This window comes from Narcine bancroftii, chromosome 5 (assembly GCF_036971445.1).
Source record: "Narcine bancroftii isolate sNarBan1 chromosome 5, sNarBan1.hap1, whole genome shotgun sequence".
Taxonomy (NCBI): Eukaryota; Metazoa; Chordata; class Chondrichthyes; order Torpediniformes; family Narcinidae; genus Narcine; species Narcine bancroftii.
The window spans coordinates 13,496,909-13,514,001 of NC_091473.1; the positions used below are offsets into that span (position 1 = coordinate 13,496,909).

At 45.0% G+C, this 17,093-nt stretch overlaps 1 protein-coding gene across 21 annotated transcripts in view; it reads right to left on the reverse strand.

Annotated features, from left to right (window-relative positions):
- dock3 (dedicator of cytokinesis 3) overlaps nucleotides 1-17,093 on the reverse strand; it is a 939,092-nt gene that overhangs the window by 446,864 nt on the left and 475,135 nt on the right. The window lies entirely within an intron of this gene.

Sequence of the window (17,093 nt, forward strand, 5' to 3'; positions counted from 1 at the left end):
ATATTCAGATTTATAAATATTGCCTGTCATCAGTATTTTAAGTGAAGAGACTATATACCCCATGAAAAATTAACAATTTTCATTGAATCAGTCAAGTGTTCAAATCAATTGAATGTTAGTTTAGGCACTTTTAGAAAAATGGACAGTAGTGCCTAAAAGCTCACAAGGTCACTAGGTACCAGCCAGGATATGCCTCTTTTAGCCTCTAATCCAGTGGTTCTCAACCTATTTCTTTCCACTTACACATCACTTTTAAGTAATCCCTATGCCATCGATCCTCTGTGATTAGTAAAGGATTGCTTAAGGTGGTATGTGAGTAGGAAGGAAAGGTTGAGAATCACTGCTCTACCCCCAATTGTTACTGAAATATTTTGCTTAAGAAAAATTGTCATTGGCCCATTTCCTTTGGAGTTATGAAACCTTGCACATAATGAGTCAACTGGGTATGATTAAAACAGTGGTTTTCAACCTTTTTCTTTCCACCCACATACCACCTTAGGCAATCCCTTACTAATCACAGAGCACTTCTGGCATAGGGAATACTTAAAGTGGTATGTGAGCGGAAAGAAAAAGGTTGAGAACAACTGCTCTAATTTGTTTTTTTGTTGTCATACCCCTGGAGAAAGAACTGAAAATAAATTTAACCCAGAATAATACGCAACAGCGTTCATTTCTGGGCCATATCACAATATAATGGAAATTCCTGTTGGAACTTCACATGAAGATTTGAGTGACCAAGGGTGAAGATATTTTTTGTGTCACACTCTATAAATAATGCAGTACTCTTTTCCAGCATTGCAGCACCATAATCTTTGATCCAAAATCAACTTCTTGGTCACTGACAGGTCAACCAGTTTTTACTGCAAAACAAAAGTAAGTGTAGTTTCAGGAAATCTGAAATAAAAATACAGAAACCTAAAACCTACAGTAATTTTTAGTTCGCTCTTGGTGAGGTCACTTAAAGGCATATTCATATTCAAATTGTGATCTTTGCCAGTGCACTTCACAGCACCTGTTCTAGAAACCTTATAATCATCACCGAGTTTTCCTTGGATTCTGATGCCAATTATGCACTTTGAAAGTACTTGCTTTAGGTGTCAAAATCAGAATTCAATGTCATGACCATGTCACAAATTCACTGTTTTGTCACAGCATGACAGTGCAAACATTGTTTTGCTAGTTCCACTATTCCTGTTGTTGGTATACTGTGGAATAGACCAAAGGCAGGCAAAAGATCATGTAGAAGGAGTCATATTAGAATATTACAATGACCTTATCCACTCAGCCCTCACAGTGGCCCTCCATGGAGCTATGTTAATGCAGATTACAAGAAAGCAATCCTCATGAGAATTCAAATACAGGCTCACATGTGCTCAAGTTAAAATGGTCACTATCTCAACTTTCAAGTCTGAATATGATTCTGGACTGTGTATTACCACTGAACTATGTCACTTATCAAAGTGTGGTGCTCTTTGGATCTTTAGGTAGGTCAAGGAGTGAAAGCTTCATGGACTTTTCCAATAGTCCAGAGGAGAGGCAAAGCAGACAGGAGATTTGCCAGTTTTGCAGACTTCCTCATGCAAGCTTTTATAGACTGACTTCATCTAGTCACTTCAGCTGCCATTCATTATCCATAACATGAAATATGGTGCTACCATGGGAGGAATTCTCTCATGGTCAATTCAAGATGACACAAATGCTACCATGACTCTTTCAATCTAAAGCAATCACAGCTATTCACATTAATTTAGGGTATAAAGGTATTTTCTTCTTGAAATGGCATCTTAATTCTCTGAAAGTTCCAGCTGGATGCTCATGTAACAAAATCCAAACCACCATGTGGAGCATATTGGATACCAGGCCCAGCAGCGTATGTGGAGGTAAATCCCAACGCAGGGCCCCAATTATTTGTTCCAGATTCCAGCATTTGCATTTTCTTTTATCACCACATTTGTGGTTGATACAACAGTAGTTGGGCTCATCAGCAATAATGATGAGTTGTCTTACAGAAAGGTAGTTGGGAGGCTCATAAAATGGCGTGAGAATTACAACCTGAATTTCAATGAGAACAAAATAAAGGAGATGATTGTGGACTTCAGGAGGATGAAGGTCGGCCATTCTCCATTATATATCAATGGTTCTGTCATGGAGAGAATAGTCCAAAAAGAGGGGTGGAAACAGAGAGGTAGAAACAGCAGGGTGGAATCAGAAGAGTGGAATAGGAGAGTAGGAAATAGAGGTGTGGAATCAGAGGGATGGAAATAGATGGGTTGAAACTCAGAGTTTTTCATTATCCATAATATGAAATGTGGTGCCTCCATGGGAGGAATTCCAAGTTCCTTGATGTGCATATTAGGAATGACCTACAACACCGCCTCATAAGTCAGGAAGGCACAGTAGTGTCTACATTTCCTGAAGAGGGCAATACTACCAGCCCAAATCTTTACAACATTTTACAGGAACACAATTGAGAGTGTCCTGTCTGACTTCTTCATTGTGTGGTACGATAGCTGCAAAGAATTGGACTGGAAGCCAATACAGAGGATCATCAAAATAGCCAGGAAGATCACTGGGGACTCCTTTTCCTCCATTGATAACATGTACAGGAAGCATTGCTTAAATAACACTCAAATAATTAGAGAGGACTCTTTCCATCCATCACACAATATCTTTGACCCATTACCAACAAGGAGGTGGTATAGGGGCATCAAAATCAGGACTGCCATGCTGGGAAATAGCTTCTTCCTGTACACTATGAGATTGATAAACAGTATCCTGCAACCTGGTAATTCATTCCAAACATTTAGATTTATATTTATTTAAATTATATATATTTTTATATATATATATATATTTATTATATGTGTGTGTGTGTGTGTGTGTGTGTGTGTGTGAGAGAGAGAGAGAGATTATTAGGTATATGTGTGCTTTATATATACAGTGCTTTCCATAATGTTTGGGAGAAATATTGTAATCAAACAATTCACATGTGATTAAAGTGCACATTCTAGATTTTATTCAAGATTACTTGTGTACATTTTGGTTTTACCATGTAGAAATTGCAGCACTTTTTGTACCTAGTCCCTTAATTTTAGGGCACCTTAATATTTGGGGCATAGTAATGGTATGTATATTAAAGTAGTCATGTTTGGAACTTTGTTGCATATCCCTTGAATGCAGTGACTGCTCGAAGTGTGTGATCACAGACATCATCAGGAGCTGAGAAGTTTCTCTGGTTATGCTCTGCCAGGTCCCGACTGAAGGCATCTTCTGCTCTTGCTTGTTTCGGGGGCTTGTCCCCTTAAGTTTTCTCTTCAATATATGGAAGGCCCGTTCAATTAGATTTCGATTAGGTGACTGAATTGGTCATTCAAGAATTTTCCAGTTTTTAGCTTTGAAAAACTCTTTTGTTGCTTTAACAGTATGTTTGGGATCATTATTTTGCTGTAGGATGAAGTGCCATCCAATGAGTTTGGAGATATTTGCTCGACATTGAACAGATAAGATGTTTCTATACACCTCAGAATTAATTTTGTTACTGCCATCAACAGTTACATCATCGATGAAAATACGTGCGCCAGTACCTGTGGCAGCCATACATGCCCAGGCCACAACACCCCACCACGTTTCACAGATAAGGTGGTAAGCTTTGGATCTGGGCAGTTCCTTCTCCAAACATTTCTCTGCCATCACTCTGATACAGGTTAATCTTGGTCTCATTTGTCCTCAACACATTTTTTCCAGAATTCTGCATGCTTTTTTAAATACTTATTGCCAAACTGTAATCTGGCCATCCTGTTTCTGTGGCTAACTGGTGGTTTGTATCTTTCAGTATAGCCTCTGTATTTCTGTTCATGAAGTCTTCTGTGGACAGTAGTCATTGACACATCCATACCTGCCTCCTGAAGAATGTTTCTGATCTGTTGGAAAGGCATTTGGGGATATTTCTTCATTACGATGAGAATTCTTCTGTCATCACAGTGGAGATCTTTCTTGGAATACCAGTCCCTTTATGATTACCGAGTTCACCAATAGGGTCTTGCTTCTTAATGGTATTCCAAACAGTTAATTTTGGTAATCCTAAGGTTTGGGCAATGCCTCTTATGGTCTTATTCTTGTTTTTTAGTCTCATAGTGGCTTCTTTGATTTTCATTGTCACAATTCTGGTCCTCCTGTAGAAAAATGGCAACTGAAAACTCTCTTACACCTGCACCAATGAAGTATAGAAACATATCTGGTAATCACAAACACCTGTGAAGTCAAATGCCCCAAACATTATGGTGCCATGAAATATGGGAACAATGTATAAAAGATGCTGTAATACCTACATGGTCAAACCAAAATGTATACAAATAACCTTTAATAAAATCTGAAATGTGTACTTTATTTACATGTGAATTGTTTGATTACAAATTTAAAACTGTGGAGTACAGGGTCAAATAAAGGAAAAAAAAATGTCTGTCACAAACATTATAGAGGGCACTATATGTGTGCACTATGGCAGTCTCTTCAATCTGAGGCGCCTGCAAGCTCACACCAAGACACAAGAGAAACTTGTCCGTGAACTACTCTTTGCAGATGATGCCGCTTTAGTTGCCCATTCAGAGCCAGCTCTTCAGCGCTTGACGTCCTGCTTTGCGGAAACTGCCAAAATGTTTGGCCTGGAAGTCAGCCTGAAGAAAACTGAGGTCCTCCATCAGTCAGCTCCCCACCATGACTACCAGCCCCCCCACATCTCCATCGGGCACACAAAACTCAAAACGGTCAACCAGTTTACCTATCTCGGCTGCACCATTTCATCAGATGCAAGGATCGACAATGAGATAGACAACAGACTCGCCAAGGCAAATAGCGCCTTTGGAAGACTACACAAAAGAGTCTGGAAAAACAACCAACTGAAAAACCTCACAAAGATAAGCGTATACAGAGCCGTTGTCATACCCACACTCCTGTTCGGCTCCGAATCATGGGTCCTCTACCGGCACCACCTACGGCTCCTAGAACGCTTCCACCAGCGTTGTCTCCGCTCCATCCTCAACATCCATTGGAGCGCTCACACCCCTAACGTCGAGGTACTCGAGATGGCAGAGGTCGACAGCATCGAGTCCACGCTGCTGAAGATCCAGCTGCGCTGGATGGGTCACGTCTCCAGAATGGAGGACCATCGCCTTCCCAAGATCGTATTATATGGCGAGCTCTCCACTGGCCACCGCGACAGAGGTGCACCAAAGAAAAGGTACAAGGACTGCCTAAAGAAATCTCTTGGTGCCTGCCACATTGACCACCGCCAGTGGGCTGATAACGCCTCGAACCGTGCATCTTGGCGCCTCACAGTTTGGCGGGCAGCAGCCTCCTTTGAAGAAGACCGCAGAGCCCACCTCACTGACAAAAGGCAAAGGAGGAAAAACCCAACACCCAACCCCAACCAACCAATTTTCCCTTGCAACCGCTGCAATCGTGTCTGCCTGTCCCGCATCGGACTGGTCAGCCACAAACGAGCCTGCAGCTGACGTGGACTTTTTTTTACCCCCTCCATAAATCTTCGTCCGCGAAGCCAAGCCAAAGAAGACTTACAGGTAGAGATGGATGATAATAAACAAACCTCATGCTGGAGTCGGAAGCTTCATCTTCATTATGAGACTTTGTGGCAATTCCTCTCAAGGGTGCCAATACAGCACACACAGGTCTCCTACGCCTAGTCACTAGCTACACCTTGCAGTTTATCTACCAGTTGAGTACAGTCCTTGCAATACAAAAATATGCTAGAAAAACTCAGCAAATCATGCAGCATCCATAAACGTTTCAGGCCTGTGGTCTTTGTCAGGAAAGAGGAAGACCTTTTTGTATGCATTTTATAAAATAAAGAGATCAATGTCGGGTATAGATTGATCCTCTATAATTTTCCCCATAAGCTGTACCTCATCCCACAAAAATTACACCAATATAAACCTGAGTTATTAGAGATGTGCTTTAGATGTGGGATAGAGGTTGGTTCCTTCTTACCCTCTACCTGGCTCTGCACGAAGGTGAGACCCTTCTGTGTGACATCCTAAGATCACAGAATTCACCTTCCTAGAAGCCTGAGCTTTGTCTTCTGGGGAATTTTACAAATGTTAGTACATCGCTAACTAAATTACAGATTAAATTCATAGATATTGTCTTATGTGTGGCCAGAAAAGTAGAGCAATAATATGGAAATCTGACTCCCATCTCCTCATTGTTAGGTGGACTTCAGAAATGAACAGCTGCATTCTACTTGAAAAGGTCACATACAGACTTAGGAGGGTATTTAAAACCTTCCTAAAATTCTGGCAGCTTTATTTAGAATATCCAGGTTTAATTCTTTGAATGGCTTTTCTGAATATACATGCTTTATCTCTGCAGTAAAACAGAAGCATTTCATTGTTGGGGTCTTTCATGGCTTGGTTCAGCATCATGCTGAAGAAGATTGAAAAGAGGGTTGGTGCGAGAACACAGCCTTGCTTCACGCCATTGTTAATGGAGAAGGGTTCAGAGAGCTCATTTCTGTATCTGACCCGACCTTGTTGGTTTTCGTGCAGTTGGATAATCATGTTGAGGAACTTTGGGGGACATCCGATGCGCTCTAGTATTTGCCAAAGCCCTTTCCTGCTCACGGTGTCGAAGGCTTTGGTGAGGTCAACAAAGGTGATGTAGAGTCCTTTGTTTTGTTCTCTGCACTTTTCTTGGAGCTGTCTGAGGGCAAAGACCATGTCAGTGGTTCCTCTGTTTGCGCGAAAGCCGCACTGTGATTCTGGGAGAATATTCTCAGCGACACTAGGTATTATTCTATTTAGTAGAATCCTAGCGAAGATTTTGCCTGCAATGGAGAGCAACGTGATTCCCCTGTAGTTTGAGCAGTCTGATTTCTCGCCTTTGTTTTTGTACAGGGTGATGATGGTGGCATCACGAAGATCCTGAGGCAGTTTACCTTGGTCCCAACGAAGCTTGAAAAACTCATGCAGTTTGGCATGCAGAGTTTTGCCGCCAGCCTTCCAGACTTCTGGGGGGATTCCATCCATACCTGCTGCTTTGCCACTTTTCAGTTGTTCGATTGCCTTATATGTCTCATCCAGGGTGGGAACCTCATCCAGCTCTAGCCTTAGGGGCTGTTGAGGGAGCTGGAGCAGGGCGGAATCTTGGACTGAGCGGTTGGCACTGAAAAGAAAATGAAGACGCTGTTTACATCCGGTACCGCACGGATGGCAGTCTCTTCAATCTGAGGCGCCTGCAAGCTCACACCAAGACACAAGAGAAACTTGTCCGTGAACTACTCTTTGCAGATGATGCCGCTTTAGTTGCCCATTCAGAGCCAGCTCTTCAGCGCTTGACGTCCTGCTTTGCGGAAACTGCCAAAATGTTTGGCCTGGAAGTCAGCCTGAAGAAAACTGAGGTCCTCCATCAGCCAGCTCCCCACCATGACTACCAGCCCCCCCACATCTCCATCGGGCACACAAAACTCAAAACGGTCAACCAGTTTACCTATCTCGGCTGCACCATTTCATCAGATGCAAGGATCGACAATGAGATAGACAACAGACTCGCCAAGGCAAATAGCGCCTTTGGAAGACTACACAAAAGAGTCTGGAAAAACAACCAACTGAAAAACCTCACAAAGATAAGCGTATACAGAGCCGTTGTCATACCCACACTCCTGTTCGGCTCCGAATCATGGGTCCTCTACCGGCACCACCTACGGCTCCTAGAACGCTTCCACCAGCGTTGTCTCCGCTCCATCCTCAACATCCATTGGAGCGCTTACACCCCTAACGTCGCAGTACTCGAGATGGCAGAGGTCGACAGCATCGAGTCCACGCTGCTGAAGATCCAGCTGCGCTGGATGGGTCACGTCTCCAGAATGGAGGACCATCGCCTTCCCAAGATCGTGTTATATGGCGAGCTCTCCACTGGCCACCGTGACAGAGGTGCACCAAAGAAAAGGTACAAGGACTGCCTAAAGAAATCTCTTGGTGCCTGCCACATTGACCACCGCCAGTGGGCTGATAACGCCTCAAACCGTGCATCTTGGCGCCTCACAGTTTGGCGGGCAGCAACCTCCTTTGAAGAAGACCGCAGAGCCCACCTCACTGACAAAAGGCAAAGGAGGAAAAACCCAACACCCAACCCCAACCAACCAATTTTCCCTTGCAACCGCTGCAATCGTGTCTGCCTGTCCCGCATCGGACTGGTCAGCCACAAACGAGCCTGCAGCTGACGTGGACTTTTTACCCCCTCCATAAATCTTCGTCCGCGAAGCCAAGCCAAAGAAAAAGAAAACAGAAGCATCCTTTCCAAGCATTGTCACACTTAGTGATTGTATATTGTGCACTTTACATTTCAGTTAACACTCTATCAATAAAATGCAGTGCAAGGCATGGAAATGGTGCCACTAACATTGCATGCATAATACAGGTAGTCCTCAACTTACAACCATAATTGGGACCAAAGGATCGGTTGTAACTTGAATTGGTTTAAGTTGGATTCACCTTACAACACATGTCCAAACCAGGTCCCAAGGCAACTTTTCAAAAACATTTTCAACAAATCAACCTTTAATGATGATTCTCAACATATGTACATTACAGAACCTTTAGTAAAGATACACAACATATGAACTTTATGAAACTAATTAAGAGTCTCAACATATATACAATACTTTTAATACTGTATTAAATATATACTGTACCTGTACTATACAGTGGTTTTAATAAGATTGTCAACATTTTAACTTTAATCGGAAGTCTCTTCATCTCAACATGATTCCATCACTGCACTTGTACCGGTACTTGGCTGTGGCTCCTCACAGTCTTCTTCTTCATGGGTTGATGGGCAGGGGGTTGATGAAGCATATTTGAAGAACATGCCTAAATTTGTTTGCACCGTTTGTTTCTTTTTTTTCATCGTAAATTTGATGATAAGAACTTAAAGTGTCCTGAATTTGGCAATCAACCTTGGCAAATCTTTCAACATTCTGGTCCATGCTTTCAAACTCGGCAATGGTTTTATTGATTTATGAAAACACACTGGACAACTCCTTAACAGTGAACCCCTTCTGTGGCTCCTAATCCTCTTACTCTTCCTCTTTCCTCCTCCACAATGCATTCTTCTTCAAATTTGATTAAGTCCTCATTGGACAATTCCTTTGATTCAAGATCTAATAACTCTTCCACATCTTCAATGTCGACTACCAAATCAAGATCCAATGCAAGCGTCACAATGTTCTCGCTAATCTCGTCAAGCATATCTTCCTCATTCAAGCTTGTGGGAATGTAGCATTTGAGGCATTTTTTCCAAATTCAATTCATTCATCTTCCTGTAACATTCTCCCAAGCTGCTGCAATGTTCTTGATGAATTAAGAATGCTGTAACCTTGCTAAAAATCATGTAACGATGTTTGATCATTGTTAGTGGCTGCTATGGCCTGCGCAAAATGTTGAGCGAAGGTAATGAGCTTTAAAAGTCGCAATTGCCCCTTAGTCTTGAGGTGGCATCTATGTTGATAGTTAGTGAGGAGGAGACATTGTTTCCAATTAGTACTGATTGTGGTCTTCCAATGAGGAAGTCAAGGATCCAGTTGCAGAGGTGGGTGCAGAAGGCAAGGGTTTAGAGCTTCTTGACCAGGACTGAGGGAATGATGGTGTTGAAGACTGAGCTGTAGTCAATGAAGAGCAGCTATATGTATGAGTTGCTATTCTTGAGATTGCGGTAAACCATTGTTATGTATAATTATCTGATCAGGCACACCTATTGGCTGGTTGTACCTGTAGCCCCCCCCCCCCCCCCCCCACAGACTCCTGTATAAAGGTGGCTATACCACAGCTCCTTGAAGCTCAGTGCAGGACAACCGAACAGTATGGATGTGCTTGTGTTTTTTTAAATATTTTATTTGGATTTTATCAACAAACAGTACCAAAGTAATCATCAAAGATAAGTAATTAAATGTAAATTAATCATGGATACATGCTCCAAATATAGCCCAGGTCCCCTGCCCCCAACAAAACCCTAAATAAATGAAGAAAAGGAAAGAAGAAAAAAAGGACAGAAAAAAATAAAAAAAGAAAAAGAGAAGGAAAAAGGAAAAGAGAAGGAAGGAGCTGTCAAAATCTGGAATCCATTCAACAAAATTTTTGTCTAGATCTCAATAAAGGCAAGAAAAAAGAAGGGAAGAAAAATAAATAGAATAAATATCTTATTTATTAAATATACAATCTGTAGGTAAGGTTCCCATATCTACAAAAATGTGTTGTACTTATTCCTTAACTTGTAAGTAATTTTCTCCAGAGGAACACAAATATGCATTTCAGTATTCCAAAAGGCTATTTCCAAAAGAGAATCAGACCTCCAGGTAACCTCAATACATTTCCTGGCCACTGCCAATGCAATTTTAAGAAACCCTAATTGGTACTTAGTCAGCCCTATTTTAGGTTTTACGCCCACAATATTTCCTAAGAGAAACAATTCTGGATTAGAGGCAATTGTTTCCCAATAATTTGATTTAGTAAAATTCTTAAATTTTCCCGAAAGGATTTCAATTTGGAATATGACCAGGTAGAATGTAAGAAAGTACCCGTTTCTTCCCCATATCTAAAATATATATCGGAAAAATTAGACTTTAATTTGTGTAATTTTTGCGGGGTAAGATACAGCTGATGCAAAAAAATTTATTGCAGCAGTCTATATTTTACATTAATTGTATTGACATACAATCATGACATAAATTCGACCAGGTCTTATCATCAATACTAATATTCAAATCTGATACCCATCGATGTTCTCGTGTTCTTAATTGAATAAAAGTCTATTGGTTTATTCACTTATTAAAGTTTTTTTTTACAATGGAGCAGGTCTTCAAGTCAGAAAAGCTGTAAATTAACCCTCAATCACCTGAGGCGAGGCAATGTTGAGCTCTGGCTGTGCTGTTTTGAAGCATTCCTGCAGGCCTCCTCTACCATTGTATGATCGGAGACCGACAAACAATAAGTGCTACTCTCCCGGGTCGACACCTTGGTGTACTCCATGATCGGGGACACTACAATCTCCCCCACCCTCCACTGAACAAAATGTGTATTTTCTGAACATCATCAATGAATACTCCTGTTTTCCATTTGCCATCCCCTGCTCTGACATGACTGCTACCAAGGCCTTGCACAGCCTCTTCACTCTGTTTGGCTTTCCTAGTTATATTCACAGTGACCAGGGGCATCTATTATGAGTGATGAGCTGCGCAATTACTTGTTGGCCAGAGGCACTGCCATGAGCAGGACCATGAGTTACAACCCCCGGGGTAACGGGCAAGTGGAGAGGGAGAATGCTATGGTTTGGAAGGTAGTCCTTGAAGCATTGTTGTCTAAGTGCCTCAGTCTCCCAGTGGCAAGAGGTCCTCCCGAGGTACTCCACTCTTATCAGGTCCCTGCTACATACGACCATAAATGCCACCCTGTACGTATGTTTTCCTTTCCCAGAATATCTGCAATTGGGACCACACTACCGACGTGCCTGATATCCCCAGGGCCTGTCCTATGTGAGGACCTCCCTCTCCTCCATGCCAACCCCAAATGTACTTATGTGGCATACCTGGATGGACACAAAGACACCATCTCTGTCAGGGCTCCCTTGGGGGCCCTGGAGGCCACAGCTGTTTCCCCAACACCCCTCGCACCATGGAACATACTTGATGCACCTGATCCCTGGTACCCTGCCTCTGTCCCAAGGGAGGTTACATCGGACTCATTGGTGTCTATCCACCAGCAAAACACAAATGAGTACATAAGTACAAGTGCCCGAGACTGTCCAGGACCCCACTGCTGCAACAACTGGTGATAATACAGTCACAGCAAACGACCTGACCACCTGAAAGACTGAACTTGTGACTTTGAATTGTAACCTTGTAAGTTCCACTTCACCCCACTGGACTCATTTTCAAAACAAGGGGTGAATGTGGTAATTGTCTGGTGAGGCACACCCATTGGCCGGTTGCACCTGTATAAATGTAACTGTTCCACAGCCCACTGCAGCTCAGTGCAGGACAACTCAACAGTATGGATGTGCTTTGTGTTTTTAAGTGAATAAAAACCTATTGAGTTCTATATAGTCTTTCGAGCAATTGATGGTGCGACAGAGGTTATCCAGAGCTGAGTTGAGAGCCAGTGATATTGTATCTGCTGTGGATCAATTGTGATGATAGACAAATTGCAGTGGGTCCAGACCTCTGCTCAGGCACCTGTTAATTCTGGCCATGACCAACCTCTCAAAACACTTAATCACAGTAGATGTTAGTGCTACTGGGTGATAGAAAGAAGCACAGGAGTAGGTAAAGAAGACATGAGAACATTAGAATCACATGAGGTAGGGGGTTACCTACAATTAGAGGTCAATGATCATCCCATTAGGTTTAAGGCTGACCAGGAGGAATATGATGCATTGTTCCTAAGTTTATGTTCAGTCTCACGCCATTGTAAGAATGTTCTGTGAAGTTAAAATGGTTTGTTACAGGAAGCTCCATTTTGGACCCAAATGCACAGCATAGGTGTTTGGTGAAGCAGTCACCCAGTCTGCATTTGGCCTCACCAAATATACAAGAGGCCATGCCGAGTACACTGAATGTCGTAGATCAGGTTGATGATGTGAATGTGAAGCTCTGCTTCACTTAGGAGGTCTATTTGTGGCAATGAGGGAGGAGATGTAGTGACAAGTTTCACATTTTCTGTGGCTACAGTGGGAAAAGCCTATGGTGGTGGGTGGGAAGAGAGGATTGAGTCTCACAGAGAATTATTCCTTTGAAAAGCAGATAGGAATGGAGAGGGGAAGATGTCTAGTGTGGGGGAAGGGTGGTCAAAATAGATGCATGAGAAATAGAGGAAATGCTCTCTCTGCAGCAGGTATTCTGCACACAGAAATGTGCAGTTGTAACTGTAGATGACACTTTTCAGCTTCTAATATTTCCCAGTCTCAAAACATCATCTTCCAAGAGGAGGAAGCCTCAATATTCCAAATTGCAACTTATTCATCAAAATAAATTAAAATTTCATAATTGCAGCTGTAAATACCTTTACTTTTTCGTTGATAAGTGAATAAATATTTTCATAGCTTCACACTTCATAACGATAAGTAAAACAAAATATATTGTAAATGATAACGATACTCAACTTCAAACAAATATAAACAAATTAAAATGATAATAAATGATTAAAAATGATGATGATGAATTCAAAGAAAAGTTTCTCAAGTGAGCTTACTCTCTATAGCCCGCTTTCAGATGGCCACAATACCCGACTGTAAAGCAGCACATTACACTTCTGTGTGGCTGTCGGGTGGACATCTGAAACGGGAAAAGCTGGCCAGGAGGTCTACTCAACCTAGCCTTCTCCAGTAGGTATAATATCCTGCTTGGAGTATTCCCCATTGCAGCTGAAAGCAGCTCAGCAAAGCTGCTAGCATCTTTCAGATGCCTAGCAGTGGGCAGGCTGACTGCTAGGTGGCGACTCGCTGACAGCCAGCCTCCCCGCTGGTGACAGCTACCCTCCCCGCTGCCTGACAGTCCCCTGACATGGGGCTTACGCACACACACAAAATCCTGCTAAATTTAAAAGGTGAGAGCTTTTGATAAGTCAGGATTCTCAGGGACGGACGCCCCTCGCCGGTTGCCCCAGTCCCGTAGTCCCCCGCCGGCTGCCCCAGCCCCATACTCCCCCGTTGGTCACCCCAGCCCCGTACGCACCCGCCGGCTGCCCCAGCCCTGAATTCCACCCCCCCCACCCACTGGCCACCCCAGCCCCGAACTTCCCCCCCCCGCCGGTCGCCTGAGCCCCATACTCCCCCCTGGCCGCTCCAGCCCCCTACTCCCCCGCCGGCCACCTCAGTCCCTTACTCCTCCACCAGCCGCCCCAGCCCTGCAGTCCTGTACCAGGGACTTCAGGGAGCGAGGAGGGGCCTGTCAGGCAGCAGGGAGGGAGCTGTCAGGCAGCGGGGAGACAGGCTGTCAGACTGCTGTCACGTTTAGGTGCCAGAAAGCCGTCCATTCCATGGCCACCTAAATGTGCCAGTTGAACTCCGCTAGCCGCGCCTGCAGGTGGGTAATCTTCATCGGGACACCTAAAAGTGGCTTATCTGTAGCCAACTGCTACAAAGAAACATACACACATTCGCAGTGTGGGAAGTTAACCTCTGAGATTTATTGAGGCTGGGAAGGCTCCTTTTATACATTTGGAGTTCCTGCCGTTTGTATGATTGACTGACATCAGCTGCATGAATAACAATAATGGGCGGGAACATTCTTGCATGTGAATACCCTTCTTCTCCAGCCTGTTATTGATCTGTTAGCTGGGCAGCTTGGCCAGCACCACTTTAGGGCCACTGGTCTTGTACTGCTCCAGCTTTTAACCCCGCTGGTTCGTTGTCTTGGGAGTCGCTTTAGTGACCTCTGTCGCGTCTGCTGCCACGTGATGTGCCGGGCCGATCTCTGCAATTGTCGGCCGCCACATGACACCATCACCCCGAACCGGCATTACAGTCTATAGTGTCCGTAGGTAAAGTCCCCAAAGTCTTTTGTTGTCTGCCTCTGCGTCGAGGTGTTGGTGTCTCCACGGGTACTGCTGGGTTGGTGTGGGCAGGCTTGAGTCTATCTGCAGTGAAGACCTCTGGTTTACCACTGGTGTCCAGCTCGAAGGTGGCTCTGTTGTTCCGGATGACTTAAAGGGACCTTTGCATGGCTTCTGCAGTGGTGAACAGTGGTGTCCTCTGCATACAAACATATACTCACAGTCCTTGAGTTCTTTGGGGATGTCTGGGGGGTGGGATCGGAGCCAGGTTACCGACCTTTTCGTGTAGAATGTCCAGGAAGGTGGTTGTCTCTTCCTGCTGTCCTCTGGCCTGTGGAACGAAATCCCCGGGAACTGTGAGTGGGGCTCCTTAGACAAGTTCAGCAGAGGATAAGTGGAGGTCTTCTTTCGGCGCTGTTTGGATGCCAGTAGCGCCCACGGTAGCTCATCCACCCAGTTGGGGTCCTTGAGTCTGGTCATGAGGGCGGTCTTGAGGTGCCTGTGGAAACGCTTCACCATGCCGTTGGCTTGCAGGTGTTGCTGAGTGCCCCACAGGTTGGAAATGTCAGTCCATAAAATGGAGGTGAACTGTGCGCCTCGGTCAGAAGAGATGTGCTGTGGCAGTCCGAATCTTGCAATCCAGGACAAGAAGTGTGCTTTGGCACAGGACCTGGTGGATGTGTCAGCCAGGGGATTGCTTCTGGCCACCGGGTGAAGTGGTCATCCACTGTGAACAGGTAGCAGAAACCCTGAGAGACTGGCAAAGGTCCCGCTATGTCCACGTGAATGTGGTCAAACCTGCGTTCCTTTGGCTCGAGAGGTTGTGGGGGGGGGGGGGGGGGATCTTGGTATGTTGCTGCACTTTGGCTGTTTGGCACTCCGTACACGCCTTGCCCCACCCCTGGACTTGTTTCTGAAATCCATGTCACATGTATTTGCTAACACCAGCTGAACCGTAGTCCTGATGGATGGATGTGCCAGCCCGTGGATGGAGTCAAAAACTCGTCGCCTCCAAGCTATGGGACAATAGGTCGAACCTGCCCAGTGGCCACGACACACAGGAGGGTGGTAGTACCTGTGCTGACTGGAATGTCCCCAAGCCGAAAGCCTGTGACAGTGGTTCTGTACTGCGGGATCTCGTCGCCCTGCTGCTGTGCCTCTGCCAGTGCTGCGAAGTTCAGACCATTGACCAGGGAGTGGATGCTGTGTCTTAACAAAGTGTCTGCGACTGCGTTGTCTTTGCCCGAGATGTGCTTGACGTCGGTGGTGTACTCCGAGATGTAAGACAAGTGTCTCTGTTTGCAGGCTGACCAGGGATCGGAGATTTTATCCAGGGCGAAAGTCAGTGGTTTGTGGTCTGTGAAAGCCCTTCCCTCAAGAAAGTATCGGAAGTGGCGGATGGCTAAGTATAGTGCCAGCAGCTCCCTATCGAAAGCACTATAATTCAGTTCAGGGGGCTGCAGATGTTTGCTGAAGAAAGCTAGTGTGTACCAACCTCCTATCTGCTGCTCCAGAATTCCATCAATCACTGTTCTTGAGGCATCGACTATGAGGGCCATGGGTGCATCTGGTCTGGGATTGGTCAAGAGTGCAGCTTTGGCCAGGGCTTCCTTGGTTTCCACAAACGCAAGGGCAGATTTGTCGTCCCAGGTCAGGTCCTTCTTCTTGCCGGACATCAGGATGAACAGAGGGTGCATCACTCGAGCAGTTGCTGGGATAAACCTGCAATAAGAATTTATCATCCCCACGAACTCCTGCAGACCTTTGGTTGTACTGGGCTTTGGGAAGCTGCGGATGGCGTCTTCCTCGTTGGGCAGTGGTGTGACCCAGTCTTTTGTAATCCTGTGGCACAGGAATTCGATGGTGTTCAGGCCAAACTGGCATTTGGCAAAGTTGATGGTGAGGCCGAACTCCTGCCGATGACTACAGAGATTTCGGAGGTGCTGAAGGTGTTCCTGTCGGGTTCTACTTGCCATGAGGACATCGTCGAGGTAGACGAAAGTGCCGTTCCGGTCTCGGCCCACTGTATCCATCAGTCGCTGGAATGTCTGTGCCGCATTTTTGAGCTCGAATGGCATCCTCATGAACTCGAACAGCTCACAAAGAGTGATGATGGCCGTTTTAGGGATGCACTGCGATCTGGTGATAACCTCGCACAAGGTCCACTTTTGAGAATATTGTTGCCCCGTGTAGGTTTGCAGTAAAATCCTGGATGTGTGGCACAGGGTAACTTAACAGTCCGGGGTGGTGGCTTCGTTGAGCTGGCGATAGTCGCCACATGGTCTCCAGCCCCCAGTTGCTTTAGGCACCATGTGCAGGGGCAAGGCTCATGGGCTGTCTGACCATCGAACAACACCCAACTCCTAGAGCTTGCGGAACTCCTCATTGGCCAGTCGGAGCTTCTCCGGGGGAAGGCGTCTCGCCCTTGTGTGGAGAGGTGGGCCCTTGGTCAGGATGTGATGTCTGATGCCGTGTTGAGGCATCTCTGCTGTGAACTGAGGGGAAAGGATTGCTCGGAATCCTGCTAGCGCCTTGGAG